The sequence below is a fragment of the Pygocentrus nattereri genome, chromosome 13, assembly GCF_015220715.1.
Source record: "Pygocentrus nattereri isolate fPygNat1 chromosome 13, fPygNat1.pri, whole genome shotgun sequence".
Lineage (NCBI taxonomy): Eukaryota > Metazoa > Chordata > Actinopteri > Characiformes > Serrasalmidae > Pygocentrus > Pygocentrus nattereri.
In genome coordinates this window covers 10,496,295-10,518,199 of record NC_051223.1, presented here as the reverse complement: position 1 = coordinate 10,518,199, position 21,905 = coordinate 10,496,295, and the positions used below count along the sequence as shown (strand labels likewise).

Below are 21,905 nucleotides of genomic sequence, written 5' to 3'. Positions count from 1 at the left end.
CCCTCTCTCTCACTCTGTCTTTCTCTTTCTCTCTGTCTCACTCACTCTCCCTCTCTCTCTATCTCTCTCTCTCTGTCTCCCTCTCACTCTGTCTCTCTCTCTCTATGTCTCTCTCTCACTCTGTCTCTCTCTCTGTCTCTCTCTCTCTCCCTCTCACTCTCCCTCTCTCTCTCTCTCTGTCCATCTCTCTATTTATATCTCTCTCTGTCTGTGTGTGTCTCTCCCTGTCCCTTTCTCTCTATGTCTGTATCTCTCTCTCTCTGTATGTCTCTCTGTCTCTTTCTGTCTCTCTCTCTATTTCTGTATCTCTCTGTCTCTCTCTCTCTTTGTGTCTCTCTCTGTCCCCCTCTCTCTATTTCTGTATCTCTCTCTGTCTCTCTCTCTCTCTCTCTCTGTCCCCCTCTCTCTATTTCTGTATCTCTCTCTCTGTCCCTCTCTCTCTCTTTCTGTCCCTCTCTCTGTCACTCTCTCTCTCTTTCTCTCTCTCTGTGTGTCTCTGTCTCTCTCTCTCTCCATCTCTCTGTCCCTCTCTCTATTTGTGTATCTCTCTCTCTCTGTCTGACTCTCCCTCTCTCTCTGTCCCTTTCTCTCTATTTCTGTATCTCTCTCTCTCTCTCTGTCTCTCTCTCTCTCTGTGTCTCTCTGTCTCTCTTTCTCTCTCTATTTCTGTCTCTCTCTCTGTCTTTCTCTCTCTCTGTGTCCCTCTGTCTCTCTCTATTTCTCTCTCTCTCTGTGTCTCTCTCTCTTTCTTTGTCTGTCTCTCTCTCTCTGTCCCTCTCGCTCTATTTCTGTATCTCTCTCTCTGTCTCTCTTTCTCTCTCTCTCTCCATCCCTCTCTCTCTATTTCTCTTTCTCTCTCTGTCTCTCTCTCTTTCTCTTTCTTTCTCTCTCTCTCTCTCTCTGTCTCTCTCTGTCTCTAGAGTGAGACTATCCAATTTAAAGGTGACGAAAACCCTCCTCTGATGATGTATCTTGAATTTTGAAAAGCTCCAACAGTTTTGGGGGAAGTTATTTTATTTTTATTAAAATAAGGCAGAAAGCTAACATTAAATGCTCAGTGGCTAGGCTAGCAGTCAGGACTTGGTGACATTGCATGGATTCCCAGTTATGCTAATTTTTGTATTTATCTGTGTGTAGCTGTTAATTTTAATGTCAAATCTGTGCCAAGCCTTTCACTTATTTACCGCCAAAAGATAAACAGACCACCTGGAGACCAGTTAATAACCTTAAAATGTGCATTATCATCATGTAGATCTGCCAAATGATCAATACTGTTTCATATAGAAGAAAATCAGTTATTTAAATCAGTGATAAATGTGCAGTGAGGCCTGTGATTGTGGTGAGTGGGAATCGGTCCAGCAGCCCACGGACAGTGTAAGCTGGAGTGTAAAGCGGAGTTTTTGCTGTGTCATGGCTCTGATGGGCAGGAGCGCTGCCTCCTACACAGGCCAAAGAGCCGCAGATACATTAGACATGCTGGACACACTCCTCCACCCATAAGGAAACTTCTCTCTCTGACTCTTTATCTCTCCAGCCTTCATACTGCACACCATCCACCATGTTCTCTGTTTTCCTTCAACTCAACACTAACAGACAAAGAGTAAAAGCCACTCTTACTGTGCTCTTTTGCCTCGGGCTTGACTTAAAGGACTCACTGTATCTGCAGCTTAGTGTTCATAAGGCTACATGACACATAAGCTCGTCATGACAATCGACTTGAACCTACATAAACAGGCGTCATCTGTTATGAAATTGTCAACTCTGATGTCAACACCTGAGTCAGGTGACAGATTTCCTCTGACATCAGGTTCTGTTGTAACATGTTTTTAACAGCTGACTGTAGCTTAGTGTATATCACAGTTATACCATTCGTATGACAAACACTCTTAAAAAAAGATGGTTCTTAAAGGGTTCTTTAGTGAAGACAGTGGTTCTATATCGTACCATGAACACTCAGGAAACCATTTGTGTGCTTACATGGTTGTTTGCATAGTGTAATAGTTTTCCAGCAGACAGAACATCTTTACGAACATGGGAAGGATCAGAATCTCTGAAAGCAGCTCAAACAGACCTACAAACATTGAGTTAAATGTGGAGCTTCTGAAGGAAGTGATGAAGCTCTTCAAGCTACTTTCACTTTCCAAAACAGACAGCAACCCAGTGTCAGCATCTCTTTGTTCAGCTAGGAGCAAAGAGTCAGATCTTATTTGCACTTAAAGACATTTAGTCTGTTTGTTTTGAGCTTCGTCTCATGTGGAGCTGCATCCCCAGGATTAGCTCAAACTCAGCTGAGTGAAAGAGCTTGTACAGTTTCAGCTCCTGCATGAGGTGCCAAGAGAAGGTGGCAGCGTTTCTGGATCCTGTTTAAATATGATTTCTTATTTGCATTTATATATATATATATTTATATAGCACCGAAATGTTTTCATAGACATGTCTAAGCTTCAAAAAGGTTCTTCATAGAAACACCTACACCTCATTCTCCATAGTCTGAAGAACAGTTTCACCATTTAATTATGCAAAAAGAACCATTTAATCATGCAAAAGGTTCACTGAGTGTTGATGGTGCTGAAATAGAGATGTGAACAGGATTACGATCGAAAAGATACTTTTTCATAAATAAATAAATACATATATAAATGAATAAATGCTTATACTTAAAAGTTACAGTCATTTAGGGAGGCTATGTGTTGCTGATGGCTCTCGATGCCTGCAGGTCTTGCAATTTGCCAAGTTTGTGAAAACTGGAATGTGTACTTGTCTCTGTTTTGTAAATTCATGTTGGCATCTTATAAGTTTTCTTCAGTCTCCAACAATGACTATTCATAGCTTAAATACATACACCAGCCTCAGTATTCATCCTCAGAGATACAACACCCACTACAACCACGGGCAAAGTACACAGAGTGCGCATATACCGTATATATATATATATATATATATATATATATCATTCTACTGAATTAGTTCCACCACAGTACAGCAACACAAACTATTTTCTAAAGTTTAGGCTCTGATATACTTAAATACATCAACAACAGAGACAGTAATAAGCTAAGTATATACAAAATCATCATTTACAGCAGGAGTGTCAAAATAAAAGACAAATTAAAAAATCCCCAAAAATCTATGAGCCAGTTAAAGCATATGTTTTAAAGTCATTTTTAATTAACATTTTGCTATAAACCAAACTGACCATTGTTTATTCAAAAGACGCCAAACTGTCAACAGCAACATATAGACACTTGTAATAGACTCTGAAACACACCGATAAGGCATAACATTCTGACCACCTCCTTGTTTCTACACTCACTGTCCATTTTATCAGCTCCACTTAGTATACATACTTTTTCATGTTGCACCATCAGAAGGAGGTTTTCCTAAACTTTAAACCGGAAAATCTCACTGCAGAGGCTCCTGCGGCACTGCTGAGAGGCAAACAACAAATGCATCAATGGTTATAATTTTTGGTTTGGTCGGATGGCCCCTTTAGCAGAATATTTATACAAATTCCCTCCTTTAACAGAATTATATGTTAATTTTCCTGATCTTCTCACAAACAACTAAAGCGGAAGACACATGTCTTCTGGTCCGTTGTGGGCTGGAGGTTAGGGAACTGACCCTGTGACCACCGCTCTCGGTAAGTGTGTGCCCCCTAGTGTGTATGTGGTGTTTCACTTCACGGATGGGTTAAATGCGGAGGTGAAATTTCCCCGCTGTGGGACCAATAAGTATCACTTAACTTAAATGTATGCATGGGCCATTTACTTCTGAGACTAAGACCAAACGTTCCCTCCAAAGTTTCAAGGGAATCTAAGATTCTCGGCCCCTGTTACCCACCCAGTTCAAAAACCCTCTGCAAAAATTTCCTCTGCAATTCTTTCTATTTTGGATTATTTTAGCTAGCAGGTAAAACTGAAAGTCCAAATTCAGCCTAAATAGCCAGAATACACCTCACTATACAGTATAAAAAGTCTGCACATGGCTACTAATAGAAGGATTTCCCTTTATAGTTATATTTTCCACATTTTTGAATAATAATAGACATCAAATCTTTGTAACACAGAAATATACAGGAAAAAGTTCTAAAATCATATTTATACAAATTCCCTCCTTTAACAGAATTATATTTTCATGTTATTTATCTTCTCACAAACAACCAAAACAGAAGACATGTCTAAATGTATGCATGGGTCATTCACTTCTGAGACTAAGACTAAACGTTCCCTCCAAAGTTTCAAGGGAATCTGAGATTCTCAAGACGTACAAACTCTGAAGCACAAACTGCTGTTCTGTTAAATGCCAGGAGTGAGAATGAAGCCGTGATCAACATCAAGACTAATGCTGTATTAAGACTAAACAATCTGTTTGGCCTCTGTGGACACAGAAAAGCACCTCTGATTGAGCGGAGGGCATCTGCTCTCTCATTAGCAGCCATTTTCAGAGTGAGGCTCGTGAGCCGCAGCGCTGACAGAGCCATATTGACTTTAATTAATATTGAACACGCAGCAGGAGAGACTGGGCTCCACTGGCCTGATAGGAACGTCAGCTCTGGGGATCGGCTCATAGTTTCTAACCCTGTTTATCAAACACAAATAAGCAGCCACAATTAACTCAAGCTCAAGGTCCATAAAGACATGATGAACATGGATGAGCGAGTTTGATGTGGAAGAACTTGACTGGCCTGCACAGAGTCCTGACCTCAACCCGACATAACATCTTTGGGATGAATTAGAGTGGAGATTGTGAGCCAGGCCTTCTCGTCCAACATCAGTGTCTGACCTCACAAATGTGCTTCAGGAAGAATGGTCAAAAATTCCCATAAACACACTCCTAACCCTTGTGGAAAGAGTTCCTAGAAGAGCTGAAGCTGTTATAGCTGCAAAGGGTGGGCTAACATCATATTAAACCCAATGGATTAAGAATAGGATGTCACTCAGGTTCATATGCGTGTGAAGCCAGACAAGCAAATACTTTTGGAAATATAGTGTAATTACGCAGGACAAAGCAATAAAATCAAATTTGCTCCTACAATTTTAGCACTGTAGTTAGCATAATATAATATAGCCAAGTAATTGAGGCCTACATTAGCACGGTGCTAACTGCAGGCCTAAAACATCACACACGAGTCTCAAACCATGAGGAGGTGTTCAGAGTCTCTAATAGACCTGATTCTGTGGTTTCTGACAGTGTGTGACTCACTGGTACCTGTAAACATGGACTAAAGTACAGGTGATATTCAGACTTCAAAGCCAACTGCTACTGTGTTTAGCTATGATAATGTACTTTAGTCCATGTTAACATACGACAATGAGTCACACAGAGTCAGAAACCACAGAATCAGGTCTATAAGAGACTCTGAACACCTCCTCATGGTTTTAGACAAATATGTGATAGATTAGGAATGTGGTTAGCACCATGCTAATTCTGCAACAAGCTAAACTTGTAGTATTCATTAAGTATGGCTTCATGCTCCAGTGCGAAAGAATGCCTTGGCTCCATTTAGCAGGCAAGCAAAAACTGATCTTTCACCAAACCGTAACTTACAGCACTATGCAAAAGTTTTAGGCATCTAAACAAATTTTTTAACAACTGACATCAGCAGTGAGTTTATCACAATATACATTAGAATAAAGTCGTATTCAAAATTCAAATAAACATAAAAACAATAAAAGTAAGAAGAATTTCTTGGGTACACAATTTTCCTTGACACCTTCACAGCCGCCACAGAGACTCATTAATGTCATCAATTACATCATGAGCACAATTTACTGAAGCACTGATTGGTCAAATCAGGAGCTGCTTTTTAACTACATATAATACTGGGCTTCCTCGAGGAGAAGTTTGAAAATGATTAAACAAACACACTAACATCCAGAAAAATCATTTATTATTTATAATCATTATTAATTAATATTCTATAAATTTTGTTTATTCAAATATTAACACTTTTCTCAGCAAATAAACACAAACTACACAAATAAATAGATTTTGAAAATGTGTCTTGGGTGCCTAAGACTTCCGCACAGTACTGTATATGCAGTCGGATGCAAAAGTTTGGGCGCCCCTGTTCAAATTCCACGTTTTGTCAGTTATCTAAGTGTAAATAATACACACTTTTGCATATTTTAATGCACAGTTGCTGTTTATTTTTAAACAGTACTGTACAACACTGTATATTACTGCGTTTAAAATATTGTTAAAAAAATACTGTCAAAAAAAATGTTAAATTGAGCAAACAAATAGAAAGTGTGTACAAAAATGTGCAGAAAATGATTGATTTGAGTTTGTTCCCTGTAGAGGAAGTGTTAGCAAAACATATCATCCGACTAGGAATGTTGAAACTTTCCATACAACTGTACAAATAGTATGCATAAAAAAAGAAAAGTTTTTGAGATGGTGGACTCATTTGGTGAGAACACAATAGGCTCAATCAATCACTATATCATATCTTTATTAATCAACCTCCTTTGTTGACAGGCTCCTGACGATGCAGCACCTCTTCTCTGAAAGTAAACACACATTGTGCTGTATCAGTCCGGCTATATTTGGATGAAGCTTTGTCTGAGGTGATGATTAGCGGATGGCTGTGCTCGGAAGCAGCGGTTGCATCACTGAATCCAGACGGGTCTATTTGGTATGCTGTAAGTGCCACCGTCTGCCTGATCAGACGGAGCGAGAGAAAGAGCGCCGTGTCTGAGAGACGCTGTGTTCGCGACAGGCTTTCTGAGAGAGCAAATGAAGTTGTGACACGGGGTGGGAGGGAGCTCTTCACAATAGAGGAAAGTAATCAACCTTGGCAGGGGGACTACATTAGCATTGAGATGAAGGCGTTTTTATCCACGCCTAAAACGATCAGCGGCTCGGGTCTGGACTTGATGCATCCAGCTGAACGCAGCTCTCGCAGTCGGACAGGGCGTGTATGTGTTTGCGGAAAAAGCCTTACTGTGTGCTCCGTGACAGGCTGTGGCTTCAGGTTAACTCGTCCACCTTCTTCCTCCGTGCATCATGAAGCAGCAGCAGCCAACTAGAGGAACAAAGAGGAGGAGTAAATATGAATACGCAGCATTCAAATACATTACAAGGCATTATTTTATTGCCACACCCCACAGAAAGGCTCAGAATAAATTAAATACATGCACATTTCATGTAGTCTTTAAAAATATTTGTGCTAAATATATTTAAAAGGGCCATTTGTAAATATACGGCAACCACATATATGTAAATATACTGAAGTATATATGTCCTTATGTGGTTTAAATGCATGTTTAATGCCAATGACTTTTTATTTATATTTGCATATATGTAAAAAATACATCAATATATTACAATATTGATGCATATTTTGAAAAATGTTTGTAAATATGTTTTCTTTGTATATGGAACAATAACATTAGTGCTATTTAGATTTGATATAGTTCACTAATAAACAATACAATAACCAAATGAAGCTGCAAGCACATATTTCTATATATACAAATAGAATATTGTAACATAATATTACATTAAATTTCTGATAACAATTATAATAAGTTATAATAACAGCACAAGAAACATGAATCTGGAGCATCAATTGTTGCACATTTGTTACATCAATAACAACAATAGTAATGACTATTGTCATTTAGTCAATTAGTAGCTAGTTACGGTAGCATAGATGGTCATTAAAAAACAAATAAATAAAAAAAAACTACACTTACAAACACCAAAATATTCAAACTGGAAAAACATTAACATGAGAGAAATAATAGAAGTCTGTCAGAGTGACTGTGTGGATCATATGAACATTATAGAGCTTTTTAAATGAAACAGTAGAAGCCTTATCGCCCCCTTACACTTCCTATAGTGCATTACAGTCTGTCAGAGTGACTGTTAGGATCATATGAACATTATAGAGGCTGAAAACTGTTTCATTTAAAAAGCCTCTATAATGTTCATATGATCACCATATGCCATATCGCCCCCCCTACACTTCCTTGGACCGGCCGAGAACTGGACGAGTTAAGGAGAGGCTGATGTACCAGTGCAAGAGATTTGAGGAGTAAAATCCATTTAGCTCTGAAAGTGGATTCAGGCAAAACAAACTGTCAGTCCAATGATGGATTCAAAACAAGCTGGTTCTACAAAGTACTTCAAAATGTATAAAAAATGATATGGCCCGTGAAAGTGGTGCCATCAGGCCTACCATCAACAGAACCAGCCCATATTGAAAGAGAGGCATGTGGAGCATCACATTAAACCTTGGATGTAATTTAATTTCCAAATTTAAGATAAGAGACACCTAGCATTAAGTCGTATCAGTAATGGTAGTCATTTTGGAGGATGAATGGTGCAGCTTTGATGACATATCCCGAGGGTTATGACACGCATATTCCACTAATTCATATAATTTAGCACTGATTAGCTTTCAACGCTTAACTGTAATTTTCTTCTCCTCAAGTATATCTTCTCAAGTATATCCCAAACGCTCCGGGTGGAACGAGTGTCTGTTAACCGGCCTGTCTCAGGCCAAGAACTTGCAGTGCGTGCTGAATGTATAAGCCTTTAAAGTACATTATATGTCCAAAAGAATCCAGACATGTCTTCTAATGAGTGAATTCAGGTAGTAATCTCTATATAAAAGCACTGAGCAATAGAATGAGATGCTCTGGAGCAGCCTGAGGTGTCCATGCCCAATGCCAAGTGTGGGCTAGAGGGGTATAAAGCCCCCCAGCATCGGGTTTTGGAGCAGTGGAACTATGTTCTCTGGAGTGATTGAGCTCCATCCAATACCTTTGGGATGAGCTGGAGTGATCCAGAACTGACCATCCGACACCAGCACCTGATCTCACTAATGCTCAATCAAATCCTCACAGCAGTGTTCAACATCTAGAGCCTTCCCAGAAGAGTAGAGGCTCTTACAAACCAAACAACATTGTAAAACTGATGTACTAAACTCATGTGTTTCCTCATATCACTTAATAAACTGTGATGGATTAGCTTAGCATACGAACACACTGGATGGCTGTCGCCCATAAAAAATGGCTTTTTGAAGCACTATGTATACTCTTAAAAAAGGTGGTTCTCCAATGGTTCTTTAGTAAAGATAATGGTTCTGCATAGAACCATCAACACTCAAAAAACAATCTGCATGCTTAAATAGTTCTTCACATGATAAATAATTCTGCAGACTGATGGAGAATATGTTGTATATGGATCTATACACTCTCAGAAATAAAGGTATTAGACTGTCTCTGGGTCAGTTCCCCTCTGGTCACTGGGGTGGAACCCTCAAGGCTCCATCTCAGTCCCTTTAGTCAGGGAACATAACTGAACCATAATCCACTGAAATGATCTGTTCTAAGTTGTACTGACTCCACACACCCCGCCTCGCCTCCAGGCTTTTATTCTACTGTTCTGTTTTAAAACATTCAGTTATAAAAAGGTACTAATGCCAACTTTTCACCTGGAAAAACTGATTTAAACTTCACAATCAGACCTTAAAGCCAGTGCTGGAGCTTTGAGGGAACATTTACACTGTTTGTACCTTGATGAACGAAACATGTACCTGTACAGCACCTTTATTTCTAACAGTGTACAACGTCAAAGAGGGTTCTGCTATTGCTAAGGATGTCAAGCTTTTTACAGTAGAACCCTTTTTTGCTGCTATATGGTACTGTTTTCCGAACGGTTTTGTATTGAACAATATACAACACATTCTCCAGACAAAGAACCATTTAACCATGCAAAGGGTTATTTGGGTGTTCATGGTTCTGTACAGAACCATTATCTCTACTAAAGAACCCTTGAACAGCCATATTTTTTAAAGTGTATTTTAAGATGTTAGAAAGTTCACTTTTCAAAAAGTGATTCATTTGACTAAGTTTCTCAGTTTTTTGCGCCACACGACTTGCTATACAGCTACGGCTAGCACTCAGAAAAGTGGTTCATAACTTGAAGAACAATGTTTTATTGTGTCTGACATTTCTTAGAAGTTCACAGACAAATGTAAAATCTGCAAATATTGATGAACTCCATACGTTTTCCTCATATTTTCTCATATCTTGCCTTTCCATAGCTGTCAGAAAACACATCAGGCATATGAGCATTACTGTCACGATTGGCCCCTCCCAGTCTTCCATGTGCTTTTGTTTTGCTTCCTTCCTGGTCCTGCCCCCTTGTTTCCAGACTCTGCCCTTGATAGTTTTCACCTGCTACCCTCTTGCTAACCACCTGTGTCTCGTTACCTGTCCCTGTATTTAAGCCCTGTGTTTTCCCTAGTCTCTCGCTGGTCTTTGTTTGAAGAATTTGATATTGTTTGGTGTTTGTTTCTTCTGGCCTCTGTTGTGTTTATACTGTGTTCCTTGTCATGTCTGTCCCCCGATCTATCCGTATTGGCTCCCTGACCCTGGACTGTCTTGATCCTGATAATGGATTTGCCCCCAATAAATCTCGCCACACGTTACAATTACCTTTAGCCTAGCATTGAAATTGTCCTAATCCACTGTACTAAATAACCTACTGGTCACCAAAAAATTGTGTATAATTATCTTTATCCAACTGTAGCAGCTAAAATAGCCTTTATATCTGGTTTTCTAGCCCAATGCATGTATCAGCTTTACCTAGGAGAGTTAAATCATGGTCAAAACTGCCAAAGCAGAACTATTAGAGGCTATTAAATTACAAATGATTCATATTTGACTTGAATATTACAGTAATATACTGTGGTGAGTCATAGCCAAAGAGACAAAGACACACACGTTCACTGATGACCTACTTCCAGACTAAAACACAGGCCTGTGTTCAAAGTAGAATCATCAGTGAAGCTGCAACTCAGGTGAAGCTGAGACTTAATAAGCTTGAACACAGGTTGTCAGACTCTCTACGTGTCTAGAACGAATGGTGAGCGTTCGTATGTCGGCGCTTGTCATCCAGAAGCCCAGAGCATCTCCTTTTATCTACCTCTGTCCGAGTTCACACTGGAGGCTGTTATGTAATATGGAGATCGCAGGAAGCCTCTGTATGAAGCACAGCACTGGGAACAGCAGCTGTGGCTTGATAAGGCAGATGAATGGATAAATATCACAGATGAAGCTTAACTGCATCACTTGCTGCAGATTAAACTCCCACTGTACCTCACTTTCTGGCACTACTTCCCTGCAACACCACTGTATGATAAGAATAAGGCAGTTAAATACAGGACGTATCCTCACAGAGCAGGTACTGTTTGGGTGGTGGATCATGCTCAGCACTGCAGTGATGCTGATGTGGCGGTGGAATGTTAGTGTGTGTTGCGCTGGTATGAGTGGATCAGACACAGCAGTGCTGCTGGAGTTTTTAAACACCTCAGTGTCACTGCTGGACTGAGAATAGTCCACCAACCAAAAACATTCAGCCAACAGCGTCCTGTGGGCAGCGTTCTGTGACCACTGATGAAGGACTAGAGGATGACCAGCACAAACTGTGCAGCAGCAGATGAGCTATCGTCTCTGACTTTATATCTACAAGGTGGACCGACAAGGTAGGAGTGTCTAATAGAGTGGACAGTGAGTGGACACAGTGTTTAAAAACTCCAAAAATGCGGCATGAAGTTTAAGTGTTATGTTTACATCACGTCTTTTTCTGTGAGTTTACTGGCTGATTGTAAAGCAGAAATCTGATTACTGTCTGACTGTAGACCTGGAGATCAACATTATCTGATTACTTAAGTAAATGTAAACATGTTGATCTGATTACTGACAAAATCCAATTATGAAGGTCATGTAAACTCCTTGATTAGATATACCAAGTGTTGGACGATAACTACAATCAATCTTCCATGAGGTGAGGCTTGGAAATGGTTAAACACACCAACTGACATTCATAAAATCACGACTTACTGTGTTAAGTATTTAATTGCTGGTATTTTCAGCAATATTAGTGTTATTTTCTGGGCAAATACATATGCATTGTCCAGATTGTCCATAATTGCACAGAACTGTATGTTTTCTGCTTTTTTTCCTGACGTTGAAAAATTAACAACATATAATTATTGGCTCTTTTGGCTGTAAATGCACCGGACACAATACAAATACAGGCAAAAAGGTGAGCAAGAAGGGCCTTGAGAGCTAAGGTGCTGCTCATACCTTTCACTCCATCTAAACATCCTTCCAGCCTGTACTGATGGCGCCACTGGCTGGACGGAGGCTGATGGACAAAGCTTTGTCTTTACTGCCCCCTTCAGGCTGCCAGCAGAAATACTGAAGTCAGTGAACAGTGACTGGATCTAAATCTAGTACTGCTCAAACACAAAGCTGCTATGTTTTCAAAGACAAATGAGAGAACAACAAAAATAGGAATGACAAGAAAATGTGATATCTGTCATAGCCTAATAATGCATAACAAATATAATGCATCTTTATTATGAGTTAACCTAATAAAATCAAGGCCAAAAGAGTCATCAGATTATAGATGAGTGGTGTCAAACTCAAGCAGTAAAAGGGCCGTATTAAAAAATCTCAGCAATTCTGTGGGCCAGAGAAAAAATATTTTCATTTTATTTTTAATGAATGTTGTTCTGTAACCTCAACTGACCACTGTTTATTTACAATATGCCAAAACTACAAGGTAAAAAGCAGACACTTGTAGACCTTTGCACTTGAAATGTTCTAAATGGAAATGCTCAGTCTTTTAAACCTGCCTATTTGGCTGAACTAGACATCTGGCAACCTTACTTTGCTGCACGTTCATTAAGACTTGGGCTCAGTTTCTGAGCTGTGGTAACGTTCAGTGTTTATGTTAGCTGCACTGCAGCTGAAATGCATTTTGGTGACATGACTGGTATAGAATTGCGTAGAATTGAGCTGTAACTGTTGTCCCATAGACTGTTGTTGGGGTCGGAGAGTCAGAGCGTACTTTACGTTGCAGTGCATTCTGGGGACTGTAGTTCAGCACACTGTGAAACGGCCTAATATTAATAGAGAATTAAAATACTTTTTGCGGGCCGGATGGGATTGTGTGGTGGGCCTGATCTGGCCTGCGGGCCTCATGTTTGTTATACACGCTGAGCTTTTTCTTAAACACACTTTCACTGTGATCATTACAGTCATAGTCTACATTTGCTTGTGAAGATTCTCACATTTGAGGCATCAAAAAGTGAACATTCTCACATTTAACGCATCAAAAGGTGAACAATCTCAAATTTAAGGCATCAAAAGGTGAACATTCTCACATTTAAGGCATCAACAAGTGAACAATCTCAAATTTAGGGCATCAAAAAGTGAAACCAGCCATTAGGGGTGTACTTTGTGTACTTCTGGTGCCGGTCCCAAGCCCGGATAAACGGTGAGGGTTGCGCCAGGAAGGGCATCCAGCGTAAAACTTGTGCCAAAACTATCGTGCGGATCACAAATATGATTGCCATACCGGATCGGTCGAGGCCCGGGTTAACAACGACCGCCTCCGGTGCTGTTGACCAGCAGGGTGCCGGTGGAAATTCGACTACTGTAGGTCGAGGAACATCAAAGAGGAGAGGAGGAAGGCGGGTTAGACGGCAGCGAGAGAGAAGGAAAGGCAGGAGTGTGGAGGTTAGAGTAGGGACTCTGAACATAGGGACAATAACTGGTAAAGGCAGAGAGCTTGCAGACATGATGGAGAGAAGGAAGGTAGATATTCTGTGTGTCCAGGAGACCAGATGGAAAGGAAGCAAGGCCAGGAACATTGGAGGTGGATTCAAACTGTCCTATCATGGTGTAGAGAGGAAAAGAAATGGAGTAGGGATAATCCTAAAGGAACAGCTTGGGAAAAGTGTTCTGGATGTAAAGAGAGTGTCAGACAGGATCATGAGCCTGAAGTTGGAGGTTGATGGTGTGATTTTGAATGTGGTCAGTTCATATGCATAGGTTGTCAGTTAGAGGAGAAAGAGCAATTTTGGAGTAAGATGGATGAAGTGGTAGATGGTGTCCCTAGAGAGGAGAGATTGGTGATTGGTGCAGACTTCAATGGACATGTTGGTGAAGGGAACAGAGGGGATGAAGAGGTGCTGGGTATGTATGGTGTGAAAGACAGAAATGCAGAATGTCAGATGGTTGTAGATTTTGCAAAGAGAATGGAAATGGCTGTGGTGAACATGGTGGTATTTTCAGAAGAGGGAAGAACTCAGGGTGACATACAAGAGTGGAGGGAGGTGCACACAGGTGGATTATATCCTTAGCAGGAGATGCCACCTAAAGGAGATTGGAGATTGTAAAGTGGTGCCAGGGGAAAGTGTGGGGAAAGGCAGCATAGGGTGGTTGTCTGTAGAATGAGGTTAGAAACAAAGAAGAGGAAGAGAGTGAAGACAGAGCCAAAGATTAGATGGTGGAAGCTGAAGGAGGAGGATGGTTGCAGGCAGTTCAGGGAAAAATTGCAACAGGCCCTTAGGGGCAGTGAGGAGCTACCTGAGGACTGGGAAACTACAGCTAAGGTGGTGAGAGAAACTGGCAAGAATGTGTTGGGTGTTTCGTCTGGTCAGAGGAAAGAAGACAAGGAAAGTTGGTGGTGGAATGAGGAAGTCCAGGAGAGTATTCAGAAAAAAAAGGCTGCTAAGAAACAGTGGGAAAACCAGAGAGCTGATGGAAGTAGGCAGGAGTACTGTTAGGCTAGTCACATAGCAAAAATGATGGTGGCAAAGGCAAAGGCTCAGGCCTATGATGAGCTGTATGAGAGGCTGGACAGTAAAGAAGGAGTAAAGGACTTGTATCATTTGGCTAAACAGAGAAATAGAGCTGGAAAGGATGTACAGCAGGTTAGGCTGATAAAGGATAGAGAGGGAAATGTACTAGTGAGTAAACAGAGAGTGTTGAGTAGATGGAAGGAGTACTTTGAAGAACTAATGAATGAGGAAAACAAGAGAGAGAGGAGGACAGAGATAGTGGATCAGAAAGTGCAGAGAATTAGTAAGGTGGAAGTGAGGGCAGCTTTAAAAAGCATGAAGAATGGAAAGGCAGTTGGTCCAGATGACATACCTGTGGAGGTATGGAGATGTTTAGGAGAGAAAGCAGTGGACTTTTTAACCAGGTTGTTTAACAAAATCCTGGAGAGTGAGAGGATGCCTGATGAGTGGAGAAGCAGTGTATTGGTCCCCATTTTTAAGAACAAGGGTGATGTGCAGAGCTGCAGTAACTACAGCGGTATAAAGTTGATGAGCCACACAGAAGGTCATAAGGAAGTCAGGTGTAGCTTAAAAGTATGTTAGGGTGGTGCAGGACATGCATGAGGATAGTGAGACAGTGGTGAGGTGTGCAGTTGGAGTGACAAATGTTTTCAAGGTGAAGGTAGGGTTACATCAGGGATCAGCTTTGAGCCCCTTCTTGTTTGCAATGGTGATGGACAGGTTGACAGATGAGGTCAGGCAGGAGGCTCCATGGACCATGATGTTTGCAAATGACATTGTAATCTGTGGTGAGAGTAGAGAGCAGGTGGAAAAGTGAAGATGCAAGGAGTAGAGGTCGTAAAGGTGGATGACTTCAAATATCTTGGGTCAACCATCCAGAGAAATGGACAGTGTAGAAAAGAGGTGAAGAAGAGGGTGCAGGCAGGATGGAGTGGGTGGAGACAGATGTCAGGGCTGATGTGTGTCAGAAGGATAGCAGCAAGAGTGAAAGGGAAGGTTTACAAGACAGTAGTGCGTCCTGCTATGATGTATGGTTTGGAGACTGTGGCTCTGTCTAAAAGGCAGGAGGCTGAGCTGGAGGTGGCGGAGATGAAGATGCTGAGATTTTCGTTGGGAGTGACAAGGATGGACAAGATTAGAAATGAGCAGATCAGAGGGACAGTGAAGGTGGAGCAGTTTGGAGATAAAGCCAGAGTGGCCAGGTTGAGATGGTTTGGACATGTGTTGAGGAGCAATAGTGCATATATTGGGCAAAGAATGTTGGAGATGGAGCTGCCGGGTAGAAGGAGAAGAGGTAGACCTCAGAGAAGGTTTATGGATGTAGTGAAGGTGGACATGGAGATGGTTGGTGTGAAAGTAGAGGAGGCAATGGATAGGGCAAGATGGAGGCAGATGATCCGCTGTGGCAACCCCTAATGGGAGTAGCCGAAAGAAGAAGAAGAAGGGCATCAAAAAGTGAACGTTCTCAAATTTAAGGCATCAAAAACACTTCACAGTGATGCCGCAGAAGAGGCACTTCTGGTTCCATTGAATTTCAGCTGAGTGCTTCTTAAACAAACCATTTCTGTAAATGAGATGAAGGATCTGTTAGTGGAAAGTCTATTAGTGGGATGGACCCTCGTTTCCGCTCTGAAAGAAAACTGAACTGTGAACCCATTAGGGCGCATAATGAATCAGTCTGGAAGAAAACAACAGCAAACACTGCGTAGCTGTTTAAAGCGTCAATCTCCTCAGCGTCCGGGCTGCATCAGGTGTCACCGTGATGAGAAATAAAGAAATAAATGAGAGGGGAACTGGAGGGGACTGGCTAAAAGCCAACGACAGCTTCTTTTATGTGCAGCTTTGATTCTATTCCCTCTGAGCAAATTAGCCCCTACAAAGTGGATCCGCAGCTGCTGCCCAAAGCCAGTCTGCCGCTGAGCCCCGTCCTCTCCGTCTCTGAACTCTTACACAGAGGCTGCATCACCCACACGACCGATGAACTTCATCTCCAACCTAACCACGACCAAATTCATTTACGCTTCGCTGGGAAACGATTCGGTTCAGAACCCTGTGAAAAGATGCACTGAACACGGAAAAGTGACCAGACGAAAGTCAGACGTTTCAGACGTTTGAAAGTTTATGCTTGAATTTTATTACTGCCAAATACATACGAACATATTTCACAGCACAACTTAACTGTAATGCAGTGGTCAGTAATCACACGCACATGGTGCTCACATCGCTGTGGAACCTGGTTAAAAGCAGTTGAATGTACCATTTTTCTTATGAAAATAATCAAAAAATAAATAAGAAAATCAAACAATAAAGTCTAACAAACCTTTATTTTTTTAGCTTGTGTTCCTCCACATATCAAGAATGATTCTTTATATCATTTCCAGTGGTGGACAGTAACTAAGTTTCTGTACTTAAGTACAGACAGAAATTGGTTTCCGTACTTCTGTTACTACTGGTTACTACTACTGTTCAACATAAATGATGAACTAACCTAACTTTGTGTAAACAGAGCACAATATAGAAATACGTCCACATATGCAGTCGTGACTGATGCAGCTTTTTTCTAAATTTATACAAACACAGCACTGCTGTGTCTGATCCACTCGTACCAGCACAACACACTAACACACCACCACCACGTTAGTGTTACTGCAGTGCTGAGAATGATCCACCATCCAAATAGTGGTCTGTGAGGGTCCATGACCACTGAAGAACAGGGTAAAAGGGGTAACAAAGTATCAGAGAAACAGATGGACTACAGTCTGTAACTGTAGAACTACAAAGTGCAGCTATACAGTAAGTGGAGCTGATAAAATGGACAGTGAGTGTAGAAACAAAGAGGTGGTCAGAATGTTATTCCTGATTGGTGTAGATTATATGGGTAGTAAAAATGTACTTAGTCATCAGAAAGGTTTGGTGGGACCGGTACAGGAATTCAGTTGCGATTTTCTGGATAGTTATTATTTATTTATAATTTAATATATAATTCAATAACATTATTATAACTTGTTGCCTATGCCCTCCATTTATCTCCTCTGTGTTCATGCCTTAAAGTGCGCTGGAGCTTTAAGCTTCCTCAGTTTTAAACTGGACTGACACGACTCGCTGCTCTAGATTGTGTGATTATGTTACAAATTCAGGCTATGGGTTGTCCAGAGGGAGTCTACGTTCACCTTGTGTGAGGACATAAAATTCACAATTTATTCAAGGGAATAGCAAAAGACCCCCTTTCAAGTTCAGTTTTGTCTTTCTTATGGGGGGTCCCTGTACTCCCACCAACACAGTCCTTGTCATTTCAAACCCTGTATGTGTTTGCTGTCAGTGAGTGGTAGTAGCTGAGCACCGCAGGCCAGTTCACAAACTCCTGCACTCAACACACTGTCACTCGCCATCGCATCGCAGCTCAGCGCGGGGCCACGCGCTTCAGTATGTATTAGCAGTGTTAAAAGAACAGGTTATTAACATTCCCTGCTTCTCTCTCACTCTCTAAAAAGGACTGTTTTTTTAATGGGCTTACTCTTCCACTCCATTAGCCAAAAACTGTCTTCAACACTACTCTGTCTGTGCGCTCCCCCTCACACACCCCCACCCCCCAACGCCTCCGCTGTCACTACGCATTACGTCGCCACTTCCTCTGCAGTCGAGCCAGACTTGGTCAGATTAAATTTAAGCAGCGAGCGGACAGCTGATGCTGAATGGCTCGATCCGGACCTCTAACTGCGTTCATATTGCAAATCGGAGCTTATGGAACTGTTAATGGCCATTATAAATCTTTATTACATTCACAACTGCCTCTGTTCCCCTTACAGCCACCCCCTTTCCTTGAAGAGCGCAATCTGTCACCGCATATTCTTTTCTCCTTCACTCGTTTCTTCTGCTCACTTGCCTCATCTTTATATCCCTCTATTTCTCCACAGGTCACATAAATTTGATTTTACTGCCTGCATGCCATTATGCTCCAGTTAGGCCTTGCTGCTGTTACAGAGCTAAAGAAGCAGTTTAATTACTAACTCTGTTTACTTACATCCCATATTACACATACTGGTTTGGCCGCCATTAGGGATGGACACTGTGAAATTGGGATAATCAAATTAGAATTAGAAACATTCAACTTGCTTCTTCTGTACTATATTAAATCTGGACCAAAAAACCAGCTGTGGTAGCCTGTAGACGACAGCAGGAGCCCTTAGACGGCAGTAGAGGCCTTTAGAAGGCAGCAGGAGCCTTTAGACAGCTGTAGATGGCCTTTAGATGGCTTCAACGGCCTTTGGGCGGCAGCAGACTGCATTTGGACGGCAGCAGACAGCATTTGGGTGGTGGCAGACTACATTTGGATGGTGGCAGGCAAGGCTACATCTGGACAGCGGCAGACTACATCTGTATGGCGGCAGACTGAATATGGATGGTGGCAGACTGCATTTGGACGGCGACAGACTGCATTTGGATGGCGACAGACTGCATTTTGACAGCAGCAGACTGCATTTGGATGGTAGCAGACTGCATTTGGACAGCTTCAGCAGCCCTTGGAGGCTGCTTTGATTCTGCAGGACCTGGACGACATGTCATAACTGATGAACTCATAAACTCTGCTCTTTATCAGAAAACCCTGAAAGAGAATGTCCACCTGTCAGTTTGTAACCTAAAGCTCAAGTGCAGTTGGGTTCTGCAGCTGGACAACAATCCAAAGCACATAAGCAAGTCCGCCTCTGAACAGCTCAAAAGAAAGAAAATTAAGGTTCCTCATTTGCTGTCGAAAAAAGTGAATATATGGGTGAGATTTCTTAGCTTTTTAGTGAAACACATCCTTCTACTTTCTAAAATTAAAGGAAAGTTCTGATTAAAAACTATTTTAAATCGTCGTTTTTAGCTGTTGAGCTCCATTCACTCCCATTCATTGAGGACTCACTTGCGAGCGCCCTCTGCTGTTTAGCAGTCCTGCTTTTGATATAACAGGGAAAATAGGAAGTAGCCAGGCTCCTCATAAACCGACCCTGTACGTGCTCATAAACCCTGCAGCCAAATAAAACTATTCTGCGAAGAAGAATGGGCCAAAATCCCCCCACAGTGATGGAAAAGACCTACTGCAAGATATCACAAACATCTGACTGCAGTTGTTCCTGTTATTAAGTTTAGGAGGGGTAGTTAAATTTTCACATGGGTGATACAGGTTTTGAATAAATCTTTATCTTCAATAAATGGAACGATCATTTAAAAGCAAAAATCAGCTGGATGATTTGAAACATTTACATGTGACAAAATTAGAAAAAAATAGAAGAAATCTGGTCATATTTTTCTATCAAATCATACAGCTACACCCACTTTAAACAAATTACCAAGAGTCTCTTACTGGGATATGGTGAATTGTTGGAGCAGGTCGTGACAGGCCAGTGTCATTCTGAGATATATATTCTATATATATATAGTTGCTGTCGGAAGAAAACCTTGTATCCCCAAAATGGTAACTTTACAGGAGAAGGAAAAAACCTACTTTACTTTTAATGTAAGTCAATGGAACCAGACATTTTCCAAGTCATTTTGGCTAATTTATTTTGGTCATTTCATTATGAAATTTACACATGATGTAAAGAGTAACAGGCATTTTCACATTATGGTAAAAACTGAAAAAGGTCAAAAACAGAGATAAGAGGTTTTCTTCTGACAACAGCGATATATAAAAATCATAATTAATATTCTACAAATTTTGTTTATTCAAATATTAACACTTTTCTCAGCAAATAAACAAAACTACACAAATAAATAGATTCTGAAAATGTGTCTTGGGTACCTAAGACTTTCGCACGGTACTGCATATAGTAAATATAATAATATAAAACAATAGAAGAAATTGGGCGATACTTTTTTGGCAAACACTTTTTTTTTACAGCACTGCATGTCTTCAGTGTTACGTAAGCCCCCTTGTGTATTAAGAACTCAACAGAAGAATGCCCAGAATGCTTCAGTATGGCCCTGCTCAGAGGTATCAGCGTGTTTGATAGTGATGGAGATGGAGGAGGATGTTTATTATTAGGTACCAGTAGGCTGGCGGTCATTAGTGATTATGCTCCATTAATCAGACTGAATATTCTTTTCTTGGCTGATAAGATCTCTCCTCGATCACAGAACAGAAGCGATGACGGGTCTGGAGTGGAGGTAAAGCTGGGAGGGGAAGAGACGAGGGTCTGTTTATGTGGACACACACACACACACACACACACACACACACACACACACACACACACACACAGAGCAGCTGACTGTCCATGTTAATCAGAGTGGAATGAGTGTACGAGTGAAAGACGTTCCTCATGTTGTTGATGGAGCAGCGTGACGTAAGAATAAGTGATAGACATCATCTGTTGTCCACCATACTGCACCGAGTTACAAACCACCAAACAACCCAAACATTCGGTCATCACAAATGGCTGCAACCACATTACAGTGCTGCTCCACTGTTACTTAGATCTGATCTTTGTGTCTTGGAAGACAATACAATTAAAATATATTACATATATTTTATAAAATATATATTACATCGGAATACAAGTATTCGGAATACACAATCAGAATATAGTAATTAAGTATCCGCATTCAATCCGAATTATACTGTGTTAAAGCAGTACTTACAATACGGGGACTTTTTACTTCTTTAATTCTTTAAAACCATTTCTGCTAAAGCCTGAGTAGACTGATAAATCAATGTGATCAGTTATTAATCTCAGTGTTACTGAGCTCTGCTAAAGCCTGAGTAGACTGATAAATCAATATGATCAGTTATTAATCTCAGTTTTACTGAGCTCTGCTAAAGCCTGAGTAGACTGATAAATCAATGTGATCAGTTATTAATCTCAGTGTTACTGAGCTCTGCTACAGCCTGAGTAGACTGATAAATCAATGTGATCAGTTATTAATCTCAGCATTACTGAGTTCTGCTAAAGCCTAAGTACACTGATAAATCAATGTGATCAGTTATTAATCTCAGCCTTACTGAGCTCTGCTAAAGCCTGAGTAGACTGATAAATCAATGTGATCAGTTATTAATCTCAGCGTTACTGAGTTCTGCTAAAGTCTGAGTAGACTGATAAATCAATGTGATCAGTTATTAATCTCAGCCTTACTGAGCTCTGCTAAAGCCTGAGTACACTGATAAATCAATGTGATCAGTTATTAATCTCAGCGTTACTGAGCTCTGCTAAAGTCTGAGTAGACTGATAAATCAATGTGATCAGTTATTAATCTCAGTGTTACTGAGCTCTGCTAAAGCCTGAGTAGACTGATAAATCAATGTGATCAGTTATTA

The 21,905-nt window shown here is 40.9% G+C and overlaps 1 protein-coding gene across 6 annotated transcripts in view; it reads right to left on the bottom strand.

The window, feature by feature from the left end:
- The window catches only part of tanc2b (tetratricopeptide repeat, ankyrin repeat and coiled-coil containing 2b), a 220,721-nt gene that overhangs the window by 167,090 nt on the left and 31,726 nt on the right, over nt 1–21,905 (bottom strand). For all 6 annotated transcript variants that reach the window (XM_017695101.2, XM_017695102.2, XM_017695103.2 and 3 more), the window contains exon 2: nt 6,947–7,027. The gene's annotated coding sequence lies outside the window, so the exon portion shown is untranslated. The remainder of the gene's footprint in view (nt 1–6,946; nt 7,028–21,905) is intronic.